Source organism: Lontra canadensis, unplaced genomic scaffold, assembly GCF_010015895.1.
Source record: "Lontra canadensis isolate GAN:19392208 unplaced genomic scaffold, GSC_riverotter_1.0 scaffold75, whole genome shotgun sequence".
Lineage (NCBI taxonomy): Eukaryota > Metazoa > Chordata > Mammalia > Carnivora > Mustelidae > Lontra > Lontra canadensis.
This window is the reverse complement of record NW_022631069.1, coordinates 7,656,577-7,670,224: the sequence shown is the minus strand read 5'-3', so window position 1 is coordinate 7,670,224 and position 13,648 is coordinate 7,656,577. Positions and strand designations below refer to the sequence as shown.

General features: G+C 53.3%; 1 protein-coding gene across 2 annotated transcripts in view; it reads right to left on the bottom strand.

The window, feature by feature from the left end:
* KCND3 (potassium voltage-gated channel subfamily D member 3) overlaps nucleotides 1–4,388 on the bottom strand; it is a 208,193-nt gene extending 203,805 nt beyond the window's left edge. For both annotated transcript variants that reach the window (XM_032881445.1, XM_032881446.1), the window contains exon 1: nucleotides 4,210–4,388. The gene's annotated coding sequence lies outside the window, so the exon portion shown is untranslated. The remainder of the gene's footprint in view (nucleotides 1–4,209) is intronic.
* Between the last annotated feature and the right edge of the window lie 9,260 nt (nucleotides 4,389–13,648).

Genomic DNA, 13,648 nt, shown 5'->3' with positions numbered 1-13,648 from the left:
CTCAACCCACCCCACCGACACCACTGTCGTCCCCGTGTCACCGATGAAGAAGAGGAATCATGAGGAATTTGAATAACTGGCCGAAGGCTGTGATAAGAAGGCATAGAGATTTAAACCCAGGCAGTCTCCATGTGGGGTTCAAGGGTACCGCCCTGTTTTGCCCGTCCCACAGTCAGCTCCTTGAAGGTAAAGACCACAACACCTCCATCTTTACCCGACAGCCCGGGGGGCAGCTCAGCATGCTGCACTGGGAGGTTTTCACACTGGGAACCTGGGTTTTATACATGTCATTTGTATTCTATCAATCTTACTCCATGCCTTGCTAAGGGGGTGGGGTTCAAGGGTAGACATTCTCTCTCCTGACAAACAGCAAACTCTGCAGCTGGACCAGAATCCAAAGAATCCAACTGAAGTGCTCTGACTCACTGTGCTCTCAGGCGGGTTTTCTCAAGGAGCCAATCTCTGCCTCAGTTTCCTCATCTGCATGCTAAGGAGGATAGTCACAGGTGCCTCTGCTCCCTCATAAAGGGAGGTTGATTCAGATGCCGCAGAAGACAACAGGAATGACAATGACATTGCCTATAAATGTCATCACTCAGAGAATAGAAAAACAGCACAAGCCTGATGAGCTCTTGATTATGGCAAAAGAACAGGGGGGTTGTTCATTCCCCGTGGTGGGGAGCTGCAGGCCCTGATGGATCTGGGAACACACCCTGTGCATTTTATATCTTTTTCCAGAAATGTACCCTGCTCACTCCCATACTTTCTTTGGGCTCTCGGGAGGATCTGCAGTCCTTTCCTGCACTCTTCACTGGGTTTTCTAGAGAGCAAGGGCGGTCGGACAAGCAAGCCCGCAATGCACGCCTCGGTCCCAAATAATTCCAATTCACGTCCAGGGCGTATCAATGGTGTGCTGACGAGGCTCTGGGCACGTTTTAGGCACTTCTGCAGCAACAGTTTAATTTATCCTCACAGAAAATCCTATGACTTGGACGTTTCCGCCCATCGGTTTCAGGGAGGGAGCTGAGACTCAGATCCCTTCCGAGGGGCTGAATCCCACGTTATGCAGGAGCTGATGATTTTTCAAGCAGGTCCTTGACCGAGTCACTACCGAATGGCTCTCCTGACCTAAGTGTAGGCAGATACTGATGTTCCTCACAGCAGAGAGCAGGCTGCAGAGATGCCCCTCACCCCGGCCCAGGCAGCGAAGGGCAGGTCAGGGAGCTCTGCGTTCCATGTCACTTCTCTCCTGCACTGGTGAAACCAAGCCCCCAAGGTGCCCTGCACCTCAGAGTCCTCCTCTGTCAGAGGAGAGAGCTGGGCAAGAAAGTGACAAGGAGCCCTTCGGCTCAAGGCATCCCTGACTGCCAGGATCCGGGACACGAGGCTGGAGCTCCTGAGACCTCTCCGAACAGCTGCCCATGCAAAGCAGGAAGTAGAGCATCTGGGTTTGTTGCTGTGGGGACAGACTTCACCGGAGCCTCATCGCCACAAGACGCAGTTCTGGGAATTCCTGATGAGGCTGGTGCCCAGAACAGGGTACACAACCTGCATCAACTCAGAGCTTGGGGCCATCCGAGACCGGGTCCTCCTGCAGAGCCCTCCTGGCCTCCTCCCAGACACTGCACCCTGGACTTCTGACCCTTAACATCTTTGCTTTATCCCGAAATGGAGCTCGGAGAGGCAGGACCTTGAGGGGGTTCGGGCAGCAAAGAGTAAGGCATGAGACTGCTGAGCCAGGAGGCACCCCGTGAGCACACTGCTCGGGCCCGATATGCAGCTCTGCACCCGGCCAGGCCAGCGCCCTTCCCCTTCCAGTCTCCCAATGCGGCTCCAGCCTGACCAAGCCTCAGTGGCTGGCATCTGTCCCTGCCAAGCTGAGTCCCACCCCTTTACCCTCTCCACCTCAGGCCCATCTCCTCTTCTCAAGGGCAATAAGTACCTCATCTATGGCTCGCAGATGAATAATTGAGAGTTATATGGAAGGAAAAACAACCCCTGTCTATCATAAAAGCTTCTAGTCCCAAGGCCCAACCAATCCAGGACAATCTTCCCAAAGAACGCCAAGCAAAGGCCAGGCCATCTCCAGAGGCTCAATCCCTGTTCCCCTGGTAAGAGGTACCCCAAAGGAGCATTACCCCACTGCTACTTTCTGTGTGTGTGTGTGTGTGTGTGTATGTGTGTGTAAAGGGGGTGGTGAGGTTTGGAAGGGGAGGAAAAGTTTCCCATCTGATACCAGGCCCAAGGCCATATAGCCTCCACACAAGCCCACAGATGTGACCCTATTTAAGCAGGGCTTCTCCACGGCACTCTGTGTAGCTCTCGCCCCCTGACAGGCGCCAACACCTTGTGGAGCAGACCCAGCTATGAATTCCAGCAACAGGCACAAGAGTGCGGCCCCATTTCCAGCCAATGGCATGGCACACGCCTCAAATGCCAAGGTTTTACTAGGACGTGGACGCTTTACAAATGAAAAATCTGAAGCTATTTTTGCTTTTGGCAGAAAGAGTTTGACAGTGGGAAAGATGGGGGTGGGGGGAGGGCAGGGAAGAGCCATTTAAAACAGGTGAAGGCTAAAATGGCAAAGGCAAAAAATCCTAGAAGAGGGGAATACAAATTCTCCTGCCGTAAAAAAGTCAGCCCTATTAAACAGCTTCTATTTTGGAGGGAGAGGGCCCAAAGTGGGCAAAGTGACGAGACAGCCTGTCCTGGGGACTGACACTTAAGCTGACCCCAGGCACAGGGCAGCAAAGCACCCCATCACCTAGTCTGCCCTTCAGTGACCTCGGTAGCGTGCTGAGTGTGGAGAGTCTCTGGAAACTTTTACCTTCCATAATTTTACAACACGTTGTTTAGACCAGAATGGGGCCAGTCTCGGGGCAGGGAGGGTCCTGACCATTCAGCGGGCCTTTTCCTCTGCCCACAGGGTTTGGATGGAGGGGCACAAAACAGACAGGGTGCCAGGCTGGGGATCCCTGAGGTACAGGCCTGGGACAAGCACACAGATCCTTTTCTCCCACACTGCCACTCCTAGGCTGGCCAGGGCACTTTCCTGAACTCCCTTTTTCTCCAGCCTCCTCAACAGCAAAAGGGAACAAGCTACTAATCTTTCTTCCTCTGGGGGTCCCTTGTGTACTTGCATTTTGTTGCCTTCAAATAGCAACTGGGAAAAATAAACACATCAATTCCTGTGTGCCAACATGTCCTCATGGGGAAATGGACACATGCTTTGCATTGAATTCCTACACGCCCTTTCTAAAGACATTAAATATCCAGGTTTCCTTGAAGTAACGGTAAATACCGCATACATTTAACCATCACATACATTCATTGAAAATACCAACTTGCACCACAGAGGAACCCCAGCCCAGTCTTACAAACAGGATCGTAAGAAAGTTCAGACACCCTCTCTTCTGAAATAGAACGGAGCTATAAGATTCCAGGTCCGGAACCTCAGCCTGTTGCTGACATATCAGGCTGCCCAGGGATAAAAGCAGAACCTCTTGGACTCAATTCAAATGTCAACGCTAAGCAAGGACTGGAATTCAGTTGATTCCAGGTAACTTCTCTGCCCTGTCCCTTCTGCGCCCCAGCCCCAGTATAAACACCTCGCCAAAGCGAGTCTTTCGAACCCCCCCCACTCCCGCGGCCCGCACTCGCCCCAGTGTCAGAGACCTTTCCCAGAGCTCGCGGGGTGGAAGCGGCGTCGGGCAGGACCAGATGTGCGGCCCCCCGCCTCTGGTATGCACACCGCAGGCTCGCCGGGCTGGAGAACTTTGCGAAGCGCCCCAAACTGCTCCCTGCTTCCACCCTCAGCCATTTCTCTTGTCCTCTCCTCGCAAGGAACGGGGGTACCGAGCAAGCCGTCGCCACCTGCCGCCGGATCCCGGGGCTCTGCCTGTGGCACCCCCCGAGGGAAGGCAGGCCAATGGAAAGAGGGCAGAGGTTCACACCCCCACCCCTCCAAGCCTCACGTCGCCGAGCTGCCCGGAGGTGGCTGCACAGCCAGCCGGAGGGAACCGACGCCCCCGGGCCGGCTGCCTGCTCCCCCGCGGCGCCGGCCCCACCCCCAATCCTTCCGGCGCCCCAGCGCCCACCCACCCGGGCGCAGGAGTGGGAGGGTGCCGCGTGGGCAGCTGGAGCAACAGGCGTGGGAGCAGCGCTCCTCACACTTCCTGGCTCCAGAAGGCTCGGTCGGGTCCCTCTTACCTTCGGCGAAGCGAGCCCCGGGCCCCGCGCCCCGCGCCCGCGCGCGCGAGGAAGCTGCGGCCGGGAGCCGGGGGCCGCGGAGGCGCCGAGAGCCCAGCAGCGCGGCGAAGCGCCCAGCAGCCGCCGCTCGCCGGCGAAGTCTCGCTCGCTCCCTCCCTGGCTCGGTCCGTTCGTGCGTCCCTCGGTCCGTGGGGCCCTCCCTCCCCCGCCGCCGCCGCCGCCGCCGCCGCCGCTCCAGCCCCGGCTCGGCGGCGCGTCCCCTCCCCGCCGCCCCGCTCGCGGGCTCGCGGGCTCGCGGGCTTCCTCGCTCGCGCCCTGCCCCCGCCGCTGCCGGCGCCGCGCGGAGCGGAGCCCGGCGGGCCACCGGCTGCCTGGCGAGGTCCCTCTCCCGAAGGGGGAGGCGGTGGGGGGCGCGGCGCGGGCGGGGCGGAGAGGAGAGTCCGGGGGCGGCGGCGAGGCTGCGCCCTCGGCTCCCTGCCGATCCCAGCCGGCGGAGAGGCTCCAGGCCAGGCCCGAGAGCGCGGCCCGCCAGGCAGCGGAGGGAGAGAGGAGGACGACCTGGAGACTCGCCGCGGGAGGGTGCCCGGGGCGAGGGCGTGTGACTCCCCGTGCGAGGGTGTGTGTGAGTGTGTGTGTGTGTGTGTGTGTGTGTGTGTGTGTATAGGGGCGCGCGCGCGAGCGGGGGGCGGGGAGACAAGGCAGAGCCTGGTGCGTCTCCCCGGGCGAGTGGAGGAATCCTAGGGTGTGCCTGGAGGTGGCGGAGTGTGCCAGCGCGGGTGGAAGCGCGTGTGCCGGCAAGGGTGGGCACAGGGGTGAGCGTGGCAAGGTGAGCTCGGCTTGGGCGTGGGGGCGGAGCATTGAGTGGGCCCGAGTGTGAGCTCAGGGGCGTATATACTGGGAATCCGAGGAGAGGCTGCACGGAGCGCTAGTGTGTGCGCGCGCTTGGGGGGTGGGGTGTGGAGCTAGCTGGGTGTCTCTTACCGACTGTCCACGCGACACCAGCACTTGCTCACGGCCGAGCCCCGCCACCTGGCGAGGTGGAGCCTGCTACCGCACAAGCTTTCCGGCCCGCCGCGGCTTCAGCTCCGCGTGCCTCCGCGTGCCGGGGCTGGAGATCCCAAGGGGAACTCACACTGCCCTGATCCCACGTAAGAGCCGCTCTCCTCCCGGGGATCGAGGGGCAGGACCCGAAGGTAGGAATTCGTCCTCCTGTCCTGCCACGTGTTCTAGTACCCAGGTCCGAGAGTCTGGACTTGGGAGGATGAACTCTCAGCCTGAATCCGCCCGATCCCTCGGTCCCTCCCCAAAGCCCACGGAACCCCACTGGCCGGTGCCCCGACCCAGGATGGGGAGCAGGCGGTCGGCACGTGCCCATAGGACCCGGCGGATGGAGCCCAGCGGAGCCCCCGAGCCCAGGAGAGTGGTATCGGGCCCAGCCTCCCCTACTCTCGTCCGCGGCGCGCGGAGTGTTCAGTCCCCGCAGACCGTGCGGACCAGCGGCTCCAGCTTTCTCCTTGTCTGCGGCCCGGTGCCCGGAATCCCGGAATCTCGGAATCTCCGTCTGCCGCTCGAGAAGCCAGGCGGCTCCTTGCCTCAGGGGACCAGAACACAGGGCTTGAGCGATCACAGTTCTGAGCGTAGAGAGGTGTGTGCCTGAGACGGACAGCGAGAGGAAAGCAAAGTGTGCCGTGAAGGCGAGGGCGGGTGTGCTGGAAAGAACCTCGCTGAGTCCGGATGGGGTTTCTGGCTTGTGAGAACCCCTAACCCTGTTCCAGGTTAAGGGGTGGCAGTCACTCGTTGTGGTCTGGGCTGCTGGAAGCTGGAGCCCCTCTTTCACTGATTCCTCCCGCCTTCCCCAAAGCCCCCTTCAGTGTGTCAGTCTGAAAGGTGTACAATTGGCCCTTCAAGAGGTGGGTGTGGGTTCCATTAGCATTTGCCAGGAGTCCCAGAGCTCTGTGGGATTTGCATACTGATTTACATACAGTAATAATGATTAACAACACTGCCACTCCCTGGCAGACAGAGGAAGAATTCAGGGAAGGCCCTGGCGCTGCTCCCACTTCCCTCCTCCCTTCCCTCCAGGGAAGAGCTAATTTTCTCACAACTACAGACCTTAGCTGCTAGGACCCCTGGGACCGCCCAGACTCTGGGTGGGGCAGGTCCAGGGAGGGGCACTTCCCCTCCATTCTCCACCACCTGGTCCAAGTGGGGAGAGTTAAAACCCCCTATTTTATTTCTCTTGTATATTCCCACCTTTGTTTGGCATCCTAGGGTAGCTCAAGTTGCTGGGTTTGCCCCAAAGCATAGAGGCTTCTGGGAATAGTTAGCTGGGGGCATCCTTCCTCTTCCAGAGAGGTCAACTGATGGGACAGCTATACTCTCCTGTGCCTTGAAAGTCCTGTTTGAAGACAGGGCACTGATTCAGACCTCCAACCCCACCCCCTCACACACACCTGGCCCTATTCCTCCCAGGCTACCATCTCATCATTTAACAGAAGTAGCTCTAGAGAGAAATACGAAAGACTTGAATTTCTCGCCTAGGCCAGTAAGCTTTTTATTTACCTGCCCTTCTCACAACCAGGTGACCTGGAAAATAAAAGAGAGCAAGAGATGGGCAGAAAGAAGGTTCCTTTACTCTGGCAGCTGGAGGAGCCACTGTCCAGGAGGTGTTGTCCCTCCCAGTGGCTGCCATCCTCCCACTGGCCCTCTCCAGGCCTGCATGGCCTCACCTTCCCCCTCTCTGCCTCTGGCCTGGCCTGGCCGGGATTTTCACTTGCTTTTCCCCCATGACACGGCCGCTTTTCCTTCAACTCTCAGCTTCTATTTAAAAAGCTAATTTGGGAGCTTGTCCATGCTCCCAATTCAGACATTTTAAATAGGAACTGAAAGTCAGGAGCTGCCAGGACACTAGCTTTCTTCCCCCTTGCCACCAGCACAGCTCAGGCGTCTGTTCCGTTGTCCTGCTGGCCCTGGCTCTGTGTGTGTGTGTGTGTGTGTGTCTGTGTGCGTGCGAGCCCGCGCATGTGCATGCTTCTGTGGGTGTGCCTGTGTGTGTGTGAGAGAGAGCGAGCTATCTTTTCTATTTAAAGACAGTGCTCCTGTGAATGACTATTCTCTGTGTCTGTGTGTCCTTCCTAAGCTGTGCACACATGAGGATTCTTCTTGAGTCCCGTGGTTCTGGCCACTCTTTGCAGAACTTGTCACCCTGTGGACTGTGAGGGCAAGAAGCAACCCAGCTCCAAGTCAGCCACCTCCATGCTGACATGCCAGGCTGGTGCGCTTGGGCAGCCCTTTTCCCGGGGCCACTGCGCTCAGGCTTGCCCTTTGAGGCTGTGCCTCGGAGTGTCCATCAGGGTTGCTCTCCCCTGCTCATTGCTCCTGCTGTCCTACTTGAGCCATTTGCCCCATGTTGGGCCAGGAGCCTGGAGAGAGACTGCACCTTTGATGGTCGCAGGCTTTCCTGCATTTGACAGAGATTCGATGCCCTGCATACCTTGGAGGTCAAAAGCATAGGCTCTCAGGTCAGACTTCTGACTTTGAACCTTTCTCTGTGACTTACTAGCTGTACGATCTTGGGGAAGCTCTTTACTTTCCCCATGCCTTGATTTCCTCATCTGCTGTAAAATGACAATAGATGCTACTATTTACCTTACGGGTCATTGTGAGGATTGAATGAACTCTCAGAACTTGAGAACAGTGCCAGGAGCATAAGAAGTACCATAGAATTGCTGGCTGTCATTGTTGTTCAAGGCAAAAGGGATGCAAACAGGATGTTTGCGGAGGGAGGTGGAACGGCTGGATAGTACACAGAGGGAGACATGCCTCTACCCGCATAATGATAAAGATACCCAGCCACACCCCACAGAGGGTCAAGTTCACCTTGTTGAGATAGTTGATTCCCTAAGCCCCAGAAGAGGGAAACTTCTGGCAAAGGAATAAAAGAGGAGCCACAGGGATGGGATAAGGATGGGGCTGGACCAGCTGGAAAGCCCATGAGGCACTTCCTGGGGGTCAATTTTATGCTAACTATATGGGCCCAGCCTCCCTTATTCACCTAACCATGTAAAGCAAGGCTTGATGGAAGGGCAGTTCTAGCGAAGAACTCAGTGGGGATGGCCACTCGTTCTCCCTTAGTCTCCCGTTGGGATTTGGGACCTCTGGCTTTGATCTGGCCATGACCTTCTACCCCTTATCCCTGCAGCTGGGCATCTCAGCATTTATTCATGGGCCAACTGAATTCATTGCCTTCAGTCCCTGGGCACAGCGAGGTTAAGTGGCTTCTTCAGGGTCACAGGAACTCATGAGGCCGCTAATAAGAGGGAAACAATGAAAGACCAAGAATCAGAAAGTTTCCAAGGGATGTAGGGCAGGACTGCAAGTCATTGAGGTATATCGGGTTTAGTAGGAGCCTCAAGTGGAGGAGCCTCCACGTGCTGGACTCCTTGCTGGGTCTCCTCTAATCCTGCATGGCAGATTATTACCATTTTTTAGATGGGAAAACTGAAGGAGGTCGATGCACAGGGACGCATCCCAAGCCACACCCCTAGAGTGAATCTCTGAACCCTCCCTCTTTCCATGCCCCAAGGCTGCCGGTCATGGTCATTTGCTCTTCGGAGAATAGAGTGGCCTCCCTCGGTCAGCTAAGATCTGCCCAAAGAGGACGCTATTGACCTGGTTCTGCTGGTTTCTCCAGTGTTCAGCATCACAGGCTGGGCATGGGGGCAGGCGTTCAGTGTGTCCAGGCTGGGGTTGTACCGTCTGAGTCTTTTTCAGGGTACAGTCCTCCTGAGGGATTTTAAAAAAAAAAGATTTTGTTCATTCATTTGATAGAGAAAGAGAGAGAGCACAAGTAGGGGGAGGGGCAGAAGGAGAGGGAGAAGCAGGTGCCCCACTGAGCAGTGAGACTGATGTGGGACTCGATCCCAGGACCCTGGGATCATGACCCAAGCCAAAGGTAGATGCTTAAGTGACTGAGCTGCCCAGGGGCTCTTCCTGAGGAATTTCAGAGCTTGGTGTTGCCTTGGCTTTCTCTAGTTTTCCAAGGTGAAGCAGGAGGTGGTGTGTCAATGCTGAGGAGATTTGTCCCCGTCCCAGAAAGCCAATGGGTCCATTTGCTGGGTATTGGTCCGCAGTGTTCAGCTGAGCCAGTCCAAGATGTCCTGCCCAACATTGGGGGCTCTGCTGGCTGAACTCACAACCGTCAAGTGTCCCAGGTCCCTTCCTGAGGGAGTGGGGCAAACCCACATTTCCTGAAGCCCTAACCCCATTCAGGAGGCCCGTAGCTGCCTGGGTGTCCTCTCATTAGTCAAAATGCTTAGAGTGGTGATGGCCAATGAGAAGTCATCAAAGTTGGTGGGCTCCGGCGGATCTTCCAAAAGTCAGTCTTTCCAGAACTTCAAAAGCCTGACACCTGTCCCAACCCAGGCAGGTACTAGGGAGGCATAGCCATGGTGGGGGGCTTTCTGTTCATCAAGACCTCCCTTAAAGCAAGAGAGTAGGAGAAGGAAGAGGAGGGAAGGGAAGAAGAAAGAAAAGGGGACGCTGGCACTGGAAGGGAGGAAAACATCCCAATCATTTGTTCAGTTTCTTGCTAGAAAAAATTTGGAGGAGGGCGGGAGAGGCTGAAGGTGTAGCTCATAGGTATGCTTAACTGTTTTCTTCTCCTCCGGTGGCTCCGTTTGCTTCGAAAATGATGTTTCCCAGGGTTCTGTCCTTGTTCTTCTCTATTTCTCCATCTGCCCTTTTTCCTGAAGAGTCAAGGTAAGCCTCTGGTTTCAAATTCATTTAGGTGCTGACGATCCTCTTCTGAGCTTTCCCCTACCCCTAACTATCTACTGAGCATATCTGTCAATGTACACAGATACTTCTCTGTGACATCCTCCCAGCCTCCTTTAACCTTCTGCAATAGATCATTTCCTCTAAAATATCCTCATCTGATCATGACACCTCCCCTCACATCCTTTCTGACCTTCCCTCTTTCCACTCACACACCTTTCTTTGCAGCACATAGCCTTTTCTCTGTTACTACACCAAATCCCATCATTTTACTCCTTTGTACCTTTGGACACGCTGTACTATCCTCTAGAAAGACCTTCCACCACTTCCTGTTTCCTTCTGTGTTCCTCAAAAACATGCACTCAGCCAGAAACCTTCGATACCCAGCCCAAGGGTCACATAAGATGTACTGATAAAGTCCACCCTAACTCCAGGAGGAACTAGCCATTCCCCAGCTGGGCTACCCTAGTCATTCCTTATAACCTTAATTGTTTGTATGGTGTTCTCCTGCTCTGGTTTTAAGCTGTTTAAGGCAAGAACCATTATTTATCATCTCCAAATATGCTAGCTCAGTGCTTGGTACGTTGCAGAGATTTAATAATATTACATTAGGATTATTTGTATTTTCTGGGCTTTTTAAAGATTTCATTTATTTATTTGACAGAGAGAGAGAAAGAGAGGGAACCCAAACAGGGGGAGTGGGAAAGGGAGAGGCAGGCTTCCCACCAAGCGGGGCTTGAACCTAGGACCACCTAAGCCGAAGGCAGACGCTTAACGACTGAGCCACCCAGGCACCCCGGGATTACTTATACTTTCATTCACATGGTTCCCTTGATTGTGTGTAACTGAGAATATGTAAAAATATGTCAACTGGTCAGCCTCCAGGTCCTGATTGATCTCTAGCTCTGGCATGAGGACAGAGAGAAAGGTTCAAGGTGTTCAATTTTTGGCTGATGCTAGATGAAAAGATCCCCAGAGCCCCCCTCCTCCAGCCTTTTCGAATCTACAAAGTGAGCCTCAGTCAATGCTGCCTGCGGAGACTTGGCCAGTGTTCTCTGGAACCGGATTGGTTTTCAGAGAATTATTTTCTTTCCTTTCTGGTAGAATATCACCTCCTTGGGAATAGCCAGGATGCTGTCAGTTGGAAATGGTACCTGGTTGTCTGCAGCTGTGACTATGTTCACTGTAAGAACTGGCATGGGGGCTTGTCAGAAAGCCACTAACCAAAACCCTGGCTTGGTTCAAGGAGATGCCAAGATCAAAGCTTGCTGGATTTTAATTAGAAAATGTTATGAAAATCACATCAGCAAACCTGGGAGACTTTGTGGTGAGGACAAGGCCTTGGGATAGATCGGGCTTTAAATCTTGACTCTAACGGGCTGTTTGACTCTGGGCAAGCCACTTTACTTTTCTGATCCTTAGTTCCCTCACTTATAAAATGGATCTTGATGGTATCAACCCTTAGGGTTCATGAGGATTGAGTTATACACTCTCTGTAACATATCCCATGCAATTATAAACAAGAATGCTGGCGGTTGTAACATAGTAACTGAATTTACAGGTATGTGAAACTAGCTTTTAAATCTTGGCCGCTGGCTACATGGCTTGTTTGCAAAGATTAGATAGGTCACTCAAGTTCTTTCCATGTGGTATTGTTCAGACTGAGACTTTGGGAAATTGTGCTATCAGAAAACTTGGTCACCAGACCCTTTTTTCTGTTGGCTCCTCTCCATTCTGCAACACCCCATTTCTGCAGCCCTGAGCTGCCTCTTTTTCCCCATCAGCAAAACCTGATAAAATCATTTAAACTGAAGTGTGACTATCCCATCCAGAGATACAGTGTTCACTTTTTAACAGGATACAGCCTTAAACTAAGGCAAATGAAACAGAATGGGTAAGATTTCAGGCATCCATCCATCCATCCATCCATCCACAAGACACTCAGCGGGAGGTCTGAAGGGTCAGGAGGCTCTTCCCAACTCCACAGAGTCATTATCCACTCATGATACTGGCCCCATTAATGCAACTGTCAACAATGAGGCATTTCTGTATTCTATTTCTGCATTCTGAAGCCAGAAAATCAAGTTGCCAGCCTTCTCAAAAGTGTTGTAATGAGGCTGATTTGGGTACCAACTTTTTATACTAACCTCCTCTTGGTAAACAGGCACAGGTCATGTGTCCCAAGGCCCCTTCCAGCTCTGCACATCTATGATATTCATACTCAAATGCATTTTTCTTCAGAGCTCAAGGGTGGGCTTGGGTGTCTCTGCCTTGCTGGGTTTGTGGGAGACCCAGCTGCAAAGTCATTCATTGCTTTGGTGAGTCAACAAATAAACAATGACAGTCCAGCTGCTGTCCCCATACTGCAAAGTCATAAAAAGTTTCTGGACTTCTCTGCAAAACCTTGTTTAAAAAAGGATCCTCGTGGCCCTCAAAATACTATTTTTTAAAATTTATTTATTTTTGAGAGAGACAGAAAGGAGAGCAGAAGGGCTGAGGGAGAAGCAGGCTCCCCGCTGAGCAGGAAGCCCAATGTGGGTCTCGTCTCCATCTCAGGACTCTGGGATCACGACCTGAGCCACAGGCAGATGCTTAACCAACTGAGCCACCCAAGCACCCTCAAAAAATTATTTAGTGTGGAAATTTACAAATGCACACACAAGAAGAGAGAATTGTGTAATAGACCCCTCATGAACCTATGACTTAGCTTTGATAATTAGCAACTTAAGGCTAATCATGTTTTATCTATACTTTTATTCGCCATCACCCCCCAATAATTTTGAAGCAAATTTCACTTACAGATGAAATACAATTTCATTTGTAAATATTTCAGTAATTGCATCCTCTTTATGGCCAATAAAGTACACCTCTCCAGGAGAGAAGTCCTGCCTAGCTACCTTCCAAAGATGCCAAGAATGTTTGACCGTGCCCTGCATCCGTGCCCTAGGACTAGTCTCTGAGTTAGGCAAGCTCAAGGGCTTGAAAAATTCTGTCCAAAGTCTGTCCTGCTCCAGGGGAGAAAGGGACATATATAAAATAGCATATGGTGATTACCACCTTGTGCAAGCTTTGGGGTATCATCTGAATAACTGAAATGAGACCCCAACTGAGGGGCAAAAATCATAGTCATGACTCCCAACTGGCCTCAGCATTTTTCCACAGGCGTTGTTTCATTTAGCCTTTGCCAATTCTTATTTTACTCCCATCCTACAGATAAGAAAACTAAGCCCAAGGTCACACAGCTAGTAGACACCTGTGGCAGAAACTGACCAGAGGCTAATCAAATTCAGTTCCTCTTTCATGGGCATAGCTTGATTACATTTCCCAGGCTCCCTTGCAGTTAAGTTTTTTTTTTTTTTTTAAGATTTTATTTATTTATTTATTTGACAGACAGAGATCACAAGTAGGCAGAGAGGCAGGCAGAGACAGAGGGTGGGGGAAGCAGGCTCCCTGCTGAGCTGAGAGCCCGATGCGGGGCTCGATCCCAGGACCCTGAGATCATGACCTGAGCCGAAGGCAGAGGTTTTAACCCACTGAGCTACCCAGGTGCCCCGCAGTTAAGTTTTGCCATGTGATTGAGTTCTGGCCAAAGTAATATAAGCCAGTCCCATAAAAAAAACATCCGGGATAATCTTACATGCTGTCTTTCTTTCTCCATCCACTG